At 39.7% G+C, this 11,640-nt stretch overlaps 1 pseudogene; it reads left to right on the forward strand.

Annotated features, from left to right (window-relative positions):
* Positions 1-8,069: 8,069 nt before the first annotated feature.
* On the forward strand, positions 8,070-8,575 carry LOC102859953 (annotated as a pseudogene).
* The last annotated feature ends 3,065 nt before the right edge of the window (positions 8,576-11,640 follow it).

Below are 11,640 nucleotides of genomic sequence, written 5' to 3' on the forward strand. Positions count from 1 at the left end.
ATGACTGAGTCAAAAATATGTCAGATATGAGAGGCTCTTGTGATCTCTTTTAAATATCAGGTCAGTTATATAGGGACCACTAGGAAACAACTATAGGCTAAACTTCAAGACTGAATGAAAAGATCAGGAATGTTACTTGTCAAGAAGCCAAAAAGAAATGTAAAAGTTAATAAATCAGTTAAATCCCTTGATTTTTCTGGTTATGATGGAAGTCATAAAATGCCCATGGATGCATAACCAGTTCCCTTTCATTAAATGAATATTAGTACATCATGGTTGTTGTGAAGCGGGAATTTTCAATGAAAGACAATTTGCATTATAATTTATTAAGGGTCCTCCTGTCTCTGATATTCTCCACACTTCCATCCAATAGGTGTATAGAATAGCTATATGGGCTGCAGTTAATAGGCAAGAAAGGACAAGTCAGTGATCTGTATTTAAAACCCACAAACCTTAAATCAGACAAATTCAACTCTTCCCCTAAAATCTAAGATGTTTACACCTCTATTGACAAAATCTAGCATTCTCTTCTGACAAGATATAGAGAGGGAACAGAAATGTATTAACCCCAGGAAAATCATTTGTGGATTGTAAAAAAGACCACCTAATAAAACAATACCATTGCTTTATTTATTGTTTATTATTGTTGTTAGCTGGTGTCCAGTAGATGGTAACCCCAGGCACAATGAAACAAATGTTGCCTGTTACTTAACAGTTTGCAAATCAGGTCATTGAGATTCATAGGATTTTCACTGGCTTATTTTTCAGAAGTAGATCACAAAGCTTATCTTCTTGTTGTTGCTATTGTTGATAAGTGCCTTCAAGCTGAGTATGACTCATAGTGACCCTGTTGATGATAAACACCATCGCCTACACATTTAAACCTATTGCCACAGACACTGTATCAATCCTTCTCATTGGAAGGTCTACCTTTCTTTTACCATCTCTCCAAATTTCCAGGCATGATGTCCCTCTCTAAAAAATAGAAATACCATTTGACCCAGCAATTCCATGACTAGGAATATACCCTAAAGAAACGATAACCGCCACCCAAACAAATACATGCACACCTACGTTTATTTCAGCTTTGTTCACAAAAGCAAAGAGTTGGAAACAACCCAACTGCCCATCAACAAAGACTGGATAGAGAAGCTGTGGTATATTCACACAATGGAATACTGTGTTGCATTGAAAAACAAGGAACTCATACAATATTATTCAAAATGGGTGACCCCGGAGGACATTATGCTGAGTGAAGTGTCTCAGTCACAAAAAGAAAAATATGGCATAATGCCACTGTTATAAAAGAGGACTGACATAATTAGATATTATTGTTATGACAGGAGTCCAGAATGAAGGTAGCATAGAGGAGTGGACTTGAGGGAAGGGATTGAATAACAATGAAATAATTTTTTCTTTTCCTTTTCAAAAAGAAAAGCTAATTGGGGGTGAGGGGGAGGAGTGGACAGGGAGAAAAGTACAACAATGAATGAATATATATCCAACATCTCTGTAAACTTTCATGAAAATCAATTAAACAAAAAGAGAATATCCTCTCCTTCCTAGCATGCCCAAAGTCTGTGAGACAAGGCTTCACTATCGTTTTCCCAAAGAAGCGCTTTGACAACATTTTTTCCAAAACATATCTGTTTGTTATTTTGGCAGTCCGTGGGATGGATACTCAGCACTTTTCTCCACTACCATAAACAAAATGTATCTATTCTTCTCCAGTCATCCTTATGAAAGCTCTTTCTCCTAGTTTTTCTTTGTCTGGAAATTAAAATGAAACTAGTTCAGCATCAAAGTTTCATGCAATCTATCACTAATGGTGGTGGCTGACATGAGATGTGTTATTGTTAAGTGCTGTCAAGTATAACCCATAGCGGACAACAGATCTGAACTCTGTCATATCCTGTGCCAGCCTCACACTTTCTGACACCTTAAAGCCCATTATGGCCGTCACTGTGCCAATCCACCTGGTTGAGGGTCTTCCTCTCTTTTATTGACCCTCTAGGCCTTTCTGAGTATCATATCCCTCTCCAAGGAATAGCTCCTCCTAGCATCACACTCAGTCTGTAAAGTCAAGTCTCGTCATTTTTGCCTCCAACACCCTCTCTAAGACATACTGCCAAAAGAACAGGAGATATATAGGAATCAATCCTATGTCCTAAATTTAGTAAAATCATCTTCAAGTGTGTAAATTTTTGTGCAACAGAAATGCAAATAATGTTTATTTTGTGGACCAGATAATCCCAAAGATTGGACTTTGGTGTGGATTGCACCTTGTCTCATTTTATTGCTGTTGTTGTTACTGTCATTTTTCAATCTAGTAGAATTTATCCTAACGTTGCTTAATCAAATGGTCTATAAATACCTAAGTCTACAGATACTTCTGAGTCACTTTTACCAGTCACTGATTATCTCTTTAAGTAATGGGGTAAATAAAATCTTTGAAAAGTGTGCATTTTATATTTGCATGAGGATTACGATTTTAATCTTCTGAAAATTATACTTTAGCCATCCCAAAAAAGCTTTGCAGAAAAGAATTATTACAATTTATCTTTTACAAAGTGAAAAATTAGTCAGCAATGTGAATGATCACATTCTTATTCAGCTGTTACAGAAATTCAGGACTCTTTCTATTGGTTTCCTTGTAGCTGGACATTCTTTTGTTCAAGCCTTCGGCATTAACAAATACAGCTGCCACTTGCTGTAGCAAGATTAAGTTGGCAGAAGTTGGAAAGCCTCTCATACCACTTTATTAGCAATGAATTCAAAACCACTTAACAATTGCTATCGGCTTCTCTTTCTTTGCTTATTCCAGTCTTCGTCAAAGGTCTGAGAGATAAGGCTCATGTTACCACATGCACACAATGACTGGCTAGTTTCACAGATGTGGGATATAGTTTCATTCCACTTTTCCTGCCAACAGGGGGGAAAAAATAAACAGCAAAGCCGGACTCTGATGGAGTGGGCTTGTTGGTTTAAACTGCTTTGCATCTTGTTAATATGTAATGCTCATCAATTCAGAAACCATTTGGCAACATTAAGAGCCAAATTTCAGCTTAAACCGTGACTACGCAAAGCCATGTGAATTATAGACCCACATGCCAAGGTTTAGAAGGAATGAAGGTATGAACAATTCTGACTGGAATTAAACAGGCTATGGATAATTCACAATCTAATGATCCATGGACATAAAAAGTTGGATTCAACAAGCTCCAAGTAGGAAAACCCAAAAGTATAAAAAGGAGGAATTATTCTCTTTATGGAAGCATTCTCTACTGCACAAAATGATTCATAATAGGACCTTTAAAAAGAAAAATTCCATGATACTCTGAATTTCTTTTTCTTTATTCCTTCTCTCTTTCTCAATATAAATATTTAAATCAGCATGGTACATTTACTAGTATTGCCGGGAATGTGTGACTTAGGGAAATCTGTTCATTTCACTTGGACAGAATTTTCTTACCCAAGGATTGAAATCATGGAAATCACAGGCCTAGTGGGTTTCTGACTATTCAACTCCATTGCATGACCTACAAGCGGATACACTGTATAACTATTTCTAATGTGATGTGAGAAGTCACTGGGTGGTACAAATGATTAAGCACTCACCCACTAAACAATACTTTGGAAATTCCAAGCCAGCCAAAGACTCCTTGAAATAAAGGCTGTTGATTTACTTCTATAAGTTTACAGCCCTGAAAACGTTATTGAATATACTTGTATTCTGAAGAGCACTGGGTCACTATGAAATCAACTTGATGGTTGATTCAAGTGATGTGAGGGAAAGAATTACTGGTAGACTCCCAACAACTTCTTTTCATTTGACTTAAATAAAAAGGACCATGACCTGCCCAGTGATCTCTACCAAGCTAAACCTACTGCCATGGAGTCAAAATCTTCATGGGAGAAGACTTCTCATCATTCACCGATGGAGCAGTTTGATGGGATCAAACCACTAGGTATTAACAGACTTCTGGTTAGCAGTCCATCAATGCTACAGACTATGTTGCCAGAGCTCCTCTTGAGGAATCTATACATAACTGCTAACGTGTTTTATCCAACTTAGAAAACACAAGAGGAAAATAATACCAAATCAAGTTATAAAAATTGCTGGCAGACATTTAAGAACTCAGTCGATAATTGAAAGGTTGCTATTTCAAGCTCACCATGGAATAAAAATCTGGTAATCCGTTTTCCTAAAGATTATGTTTAAAAAAAACATATAGGGCAATTCTATTCTGTCACATGTGGTCAACTATAAGTAAAAAATAACTGGATGGGCCCTAATTCTAGTATCTACTGGGTTTGTCTTTGGTATGTCATTTTCTTTCTATAAAATGAGGCTCAGGATTAGGTCTCTCTGTCAACATCAGCTTGCTTTTTCTATTCAATTAAAAGATATCATTTACTTGAACCAGCATTGAACCAAGTAGCAGTTGTTTTTACTCTTATAGCCATAGAATGGCAAGTTTTCAAAACGTAAGGAAATATTGCAACATTAGCTTTTCTAATCTATCTTTAAAGCTGTGTTTAGAAGAGGTTGCATTAGAGCAATATTGCCAATTTCAGATGGATCATGGCAGGAAAAAAGTACCAGAGGGATATCTATCTGGTATATTGACTGTGCAAAGATATTTGACTGTTGATCACAACACACTGTGGCTAACCTTGAGGAGAATGCTTATGTGAAACCTATACTTGAACAAGGAGGCAGTCATGAGAACAGAGCAAGAAAACACTACATGGTTTAAAATTGGGAAGGGTGTACACAAAGGATATGTCTTATCTCCACAACTTTACAATCTATATGTGGAACAGTTCTTCCGGGAGGCTGGACTCTATGAGGAGGAATGTGGCATCAGGATTGAAGGAAGATTCATCAACAATCTACATTATGCATGTTATATAATCTTGCTTGCTGAAGTGAGGAGGAACTAAAGTGTTTGCTGCAGATGGTCACAGACTGTAGTCTTCAATATGGATTGAAGCTCAACATCAAGAAGACAAAGATTCTGATCACTAGGCCAATATCAAAACCATGATGGATGGAGAAGAGATAGAGATTCTTAACAGTTACAGCTTGCTCAGCTCCACAATCAATACTCTTGGCATCAGCACTTAGGAAATCAAAAGACAAATTGCATTAGATAAATATGATGTCAGGGACTTCTCCAGAGTAATGAGAAGAAATTATATTAGTCTACAGACTAAGGTGTGCCTGATTCAGTCCATAGTCTTCGCAATCACTTGCATCAGAGAGCTGGATAATGACTAAATATGAGAGAAGAATTGGTGCCTTTGAGCTATGGTGCTGGAGAAGAGTTTTGGATATATCATGGGCCTCCAAGAAAACAAGTATGTCTGTTTTGGAGAGGGCGAAGCCAAATTTCTCCTTGGAGGCTAGGATTTTGTAGCTCTGTCTTACATATTTCCAGCACATGGCAAGGAGGGACCAGTCTTTGAAGAAGGACATCATGCTTGGAAGGGTAGAGGGACAGCATAGGAGAGGAAGACCCCAGATGAAATCGATTGACACAGTAACTAGGGCAATAGGGTTAGGTGTGTCTGCATCAGTGAGACTGGCTCAGGACAGAGCAGGCTTCATAGCTATTGTACATATGGTCACTATGAGTTGCAGGTGAATTGAAAGCATATTACAATAGCAACAACATCTTCAAAGTGTAGTAACCTGGTTTTTTCCTCCCTTTTTTTGTAACCTGTTTTAGACCCCAGCATCTTAATTATAAATTCAAGATACTCTGTCTGCAAGTGAAATTTTTTTTTAAATTTTACAATTTTGCTTCATGGGAGTGTCAAGATTACAACTGTGTTTGTGATCTTTTATCGCCCTGTGAATGGGAAACATGGCACACTTACCTAAGGCTTTTTATTATTTCTTATCTATTATATTTATCTATTATAGGGCCTTCTTTGGAATGGGAACAGTCAGTTGGCCAAATGGTGAAAGGTGACCCAACAGAGTGTGGAAAATACAGAACAATATCGTTGATTTCACATGCAAGCAAGATTCTGCTGAAGATTATCCAAAAACAACTGGAACAGCATATCAGCAGAGAACTGCCAGAAATCCAGGGTGGGTTTAGAAGGGGTCGGGGTACTAGGGATATTGTAGCTAATGTAGATGGATCTTGGCTGAAAGCAGGGAGTACCAGAGGAATGTCTATCTGTGCTTCATTGATTATGCAAAGGCGTTTGACTTTGTAGACCATAACAAACTGTGGCTGACTCTGAGAAAAATGGGAATCCCAGAACACTTGATCATGTTAATGCAAAACTTACACTTGAACCACGAAGCAGTCATCAGAACAGAGCAAGGAAACACTCCATGGTTCAAAATTGGGAAGGGCATACACCGGGGATGTGTCCTGTCTCTATACCTTTTCAACCTGTATGCAGAACAGATCATCCGGGAGGCTGGGGAGGAGAAATGCAGCATCAGGATTGGTGGAAGATCTATCAACAATCTGCGTTATGCAGATGACACAACCCTGCTTGCTGAAACTGAGGAGGACCTGAAGCGCTTGCTGCAGAGGCTCAAGGACTGCAGCCTTCAATATGGATTGAGGCTCAATGTCAAGAAGACAAAGATTCTCACCACTGGAACAATTGGCAGCATCAGGATGGATGGTGAAGAGATTGAGATTGTTCACAGCTTTAGTCTGCTTGGCTCCACAATCAACACTCTTGGCACCAGCAGCCAGGAAATTAAAAGACATATTGCAATGGGAAAGACTGCTGTTAGGGACCTCTCTAAAGTACTCAAGAGCAACGGTGTGTCTCTGGAGACTAAGGTACGTCTGGTATAGGCCATGATCTTTGCAATCACTTGTTTTTTGTCAGAGAGCTGGACAATGATCAGGGAGGATAGGAGAATTGATGCTTTTGAGCTTTGGTGTTGGAGAAGAGTGCTGAGGGTACTGCTAAGAAAACAAACAAATTCATCCTGGAGAGGGTTAAACTGGGCTACTCCCTGGAGGCAAGGATTCTGAGACTTCATCAGACATACTTTGGACATGTTGTGTGGGACAGGTCCTTGGAGAGGGACAGCATGCTTGGGAGGGTGGAGGGCAGGTGCAGGAGGGGAAGGCCCTCTGGGAGATGGATTGATTCGGTGACTCGGGCAATTGGGATGAGTGCGTCAGAGACAATGAGATTAGCACAGGACAGAGCAGAGTTTAGAGCTGTTGTACATAAGGTCGCTATGAGTCCCAAGCAACTCGACGGCATATAACAACAACAATTATAAGGTCTGCTTTTTTGTGGATCTCCTGAATAAAACAGGCTTGGAAGTGGAGTGGCATCCACTTCCAAAAGAAAAGCTTGCCTCTGGAAACTCTATGAACTTGGAGAAAAGATGAAAATTTGTGTTCAAGACTTTCGTTCATAGGGTCACTATGGGTCATCTATGACTCTATGGCACTTCACACACACACACACACACACACACACAGAGTCTATTATTAAGTGTAATTGAAGCAGTTCTGACTCAAAGTGATACCCTGTATAACAGAATAAAATATTGCCGGGTCGTGCAACATCCTCACAGTCCTTCTAAGCCCATTTTTGTAACCACCGAGTGAACTCTGGTGGTTTAGTGGTAAGAAGCTAAACTTCAATCCCAAAGGCACATGGTTCAAACCCACCAGCTACTCTGCAGAATAAAGAGGCACAATCTCCTTGCTTGTGATTTGCTGCCTCTGAAAACCTGCTAGAGGGTCAAGTTAGGTCAGTTTTAACTCAGTGGTATACAACAGCAACAACAACAACATGCCAACCCATCTTGTGGAGGATCTATCCTGTTCCTCTTTTTTGCTAATCCTCTGTTTTACCACTTACGATGTCCTTCTCCAGGTAATGGTCTGTTTTGAACATGAGTAAAGTTCATCAGACAAACCAATAAATGAGTAGTCCAGGGGGGTCACCAGTATGTGCATGCAGGCTTCCAGATGGGGCAGTGGTTTGGAGCAGCCTCCTTATACAGAGGTTTGATCTTGTTTTCAGATACTTGAGCTCTGGACTTCCCAGTGTCTGGGGTCACAATGCAGCTCCTCTACCATGTTCTCCCTGTAGCCACTGTGCAGGTTGTTATCTTCACAGAAAACTGGGCTTTTGGTAACAACATAAACTTAGATAACATAAGGCCTCCACTCAGTCCAACACCATTCTCACACAGCTTCAAGTGTTCTACCCGTGAAAATGCAGGGGATAATTATAACTGCAACCTGTGGGCAGAAGACAAATGGTGTTCACAAAATACACAGTACTGCCTGACAGTTCATCATTTCACCAAGAACGGAAGGACCTCGGCCTTCACCACAAGTGCGCCCCCAAAAGTGAATGCCATTTTGCTAGTTGCCACAACCTCGATTCTGAGCATTCGTAGTCTAAGTCTTGCTATGAAGGAATAGTCTGCAATGTCAAGTTACCCACCAATCACACAAACGTCATCTTCCTAGTGATGCATGCCCAGGATACGTCAGGCGGCAGGATTCACACGGTTTATCTGCCTGCACTCCTCTGGGTCTCCATGTTGCCACTGTTATGACCCCACCATTCCTCGGAAAGACAGACTCCAGCCCTCCACAGCACAAACTTAAGAACTGTGTGAACAGTGGACTTTGCAGTAAAGACCAAGTTTGCACTTGGTAAACAGCACGCATTGGACCCCAGAGCAGAGCCAATAATTTGCTGAGCTAACATGCTCATGTGTGAGGTCATAGGACTGGGAGGAGGGGGTCTTATCTGGTTTCCAGGTTTCTTTGTCAAAGGGGATGCTTATTGTCAATTCTTCAAGAAGAATCCTGTCAGCATCTTTAATGGTTGTAATAGCTTATCTGTACTGCCTAGAAAGCCATTGCCTGATCAGGACCTTAGCTAAAAGTACTTCTTGACCTCATCGAGTCCCTCTGAGGCTGCTGGGTCAAACTCTCTCAGTTCTGTGATGAGCTCAGAATGCTACTATGATATCTAACCTTACCCCAGAATGAGAAAGCAATTTCCCCAAAGATGTAGTGAATGGACAAGGCAATTGCTAAGAAAACATCCCGTTGAATAGATATGCTGATTGTTGGAGGAGATTGAAATAAAGCTTTTAAAATAACTAAGTAAGTATATAGTCTGGGCTCTTAAAAGTTGGGGACAGCCATCTGAGATACAACTCTACTTCTCAGATGCAAAAGATGAAAGTAAGTGAAATCTGAGAGAAGAAATAAATCTCAAGGCTTTTAGCCTGCACAAGCCATGACTTCATTTACCCTAAAACTTGAAGAATTAGATGGGGTCTGTTAACCATCACTGATTGTTCTGATCTGTGTCATAACAGGAAATCTTAGATAGAAAGGATAAAAAAAGAACAATGTTCAAATGTTTTTGGAAAAAATATACTAGTGCAACCACTATGAAAAGTAGTATGGTATTTCATTAAGATTGAAAAAGGAAATAACATTTGACCAGTAATAAATACAAGGTATAAATCCTAATGAATTGCCAGTGATTTGGAGCATTTCTTCATGTGACTGTTGGCCATCTGAATATCTTCCTCTGTGAAAATTCTTTCCATGTCTTTTGTCTATTTTGTAATCGGGTTATCAATCTCCTTGTGGAGGCCCAGCAATATTTGTAAAGTCTTGTTATAAGATTCTTGTCTGAGATGGTATTACCAAATGTTTGTTCCAAGTTGGTAGGTTCCCTTTTCACCATGCTGGAAAAAGTTTTCAATGTGCACAAGGGATTTAATTTTTAGAAGGTCCCATTCATCAATTTTATCCTCTTCAGATTGTGCATTTCTGACTTTTTATGGCAGTTGCTTTATACTGTAGACTAGGACTTCTAAGCTGGATGCCAGTTTGTCTCTTATAAACTTTATGGTTTGGGCTTTACTCCCAGGTTTGAGGTGATCTTTTAGTGAAGTATCCGAGTCATTGCAACTCCATTTAAGTCATTAAGTTTAAATTGACTTATAGCGGACCTCCACCAATAAGTTTTTAGAAGTTCTCACCACTGGGCCATTTGGCAGCATCCGTATGGATGGTGAAGAGATTGAGATAGTTAACAGTTTTAGTTTACTTGGCTCCACAATCAGCACTCTTGGTAACAGCAGCCAGGAAATCAGGAAACAAATTTCATTGGGAAAGTCAGCTGTGAGGGACCTCTCAAGAGTACTGAAGAGCAACGATGTCAGGCTAGAGACTAAGGTGCGCCTGATCCAGGCTATAGACTTTGCAATTACATGCTATGCATCAGAGAGTTGGACAGTGAATAGGGCTGATAGAAAGAGAATTGATGCCTTTGAGTTGTGGTTCTGGAGAAGAGTGCTGAATATACCATGGACTGCTAGGAGAACAAACAGGTTTGTCCTGGAGAGGGTGAAGCCAGAATGTTCCCTGGAGTCAAGGATTCTGGAGCTTCGTCTGACATACTTTGGGCATGTTGCGAGGAGGGACTGGTCCTTGGAGAGGGACATCATGTTTGGGAGAGTGGAGGGAAGGCGCAGGAGAGGAAGATCCTCGATGAGATGGAGCAATTCTGTGAGTGGAGTGGTGGGAATGAGTGTGTTTGAGATGGCCAGGTTGGCACAGGATAGAACGGTGTTTAGGGCTCTTGTACATAGGGTCGCTATGAGTCTCAAGCGACTCGATGGCACATAACAACAACAACAAATCACATAGGAGTGAGACTCAGGCTGATGGTGGATTTGAACCTTTGGGTTAATAGCACAACTCCCTGTGGACTTTGGCACCAGAGCTCTACACAAAATAAAGGATATTATGCATAAGAATGATGCTTTACCAGAAAGCAATCCATATGATAAAAAAAAAAAATGAAGCCACATAGCACAATAGTTACAGAGCATGACTGATAATCTAAGATAAACAGTTTGAAGACATTAGCCATTCTGTAGGAGAAAAAGGGGGCAGACTGCTTCCTTAAAGAGTCACACACTTGAAAACACTATGGGCTAGTTCTACTCTGACCTACAGTGTCTCCATGAGTTATAATAAACTCCAAAGTTTGATACCAAAGATCAAAATTTACCCTGAAGTAAAGATGGGTAAACAAGGGGGCAAGGACACCAGAGTACTCTAAATAAAACAACTAGAAAACAATTAAAGAAAATGTTGTCACATTGTGAAATGTGGAAACAGTGTTACTAAATAATTTGTGGGAAAATTGTCAAATGGGAACTTAGCTTGCTATGTAAACTTTCACTTCAAACACAATAATTATTTAAGGTCACTGAGCTAAATATTTGCACTGAATGTAATAAAACAGATAGAAGTTAGAAAAGATAAAAATTTAATTACAGTCCTTGTGGTTATTGTTATGTTAGTTGGAACTAACAACTGACCCATTAGTGGGTTGTCAGAGGCAGTAAATCACACAGGAAGAACAGCTGGTAGATTACAACCATGTGCTTTTGTGGTTGCAGCACAGCTTCTTACCACTAGGCCAAATTTCCTTAGCAACGGTAAAGTCTCTTCAGTTAAAATGACTTCTGAAAATGTTTGTATAATACCTTTATTAATACTCATTCAAACTATGCATTAATCTTTATTGACCCTGAAAAGCACAAGCATGTAGAATTTTTTAAAATCTACTCGAATTTCATTT

The sequence above is a fragment of the Elephantulus edwardii genome, unplaced genomic scaffold (genome assembly GCF_000299155.1).
Source record: "Elephantulus edwardii isolate Elephantulus edwardi_28Jun2011 unplaced genomic scaffold, EleEdw1.0 scaffold00318, whole genome shotgun sequence".
Taxonomy (NCBI): Eukaryota; Metazoa; Chordata; class Mammalia; order Macroscelidea; family Macroscelididae; genus Elephantulus; species Elephantulus edwardii.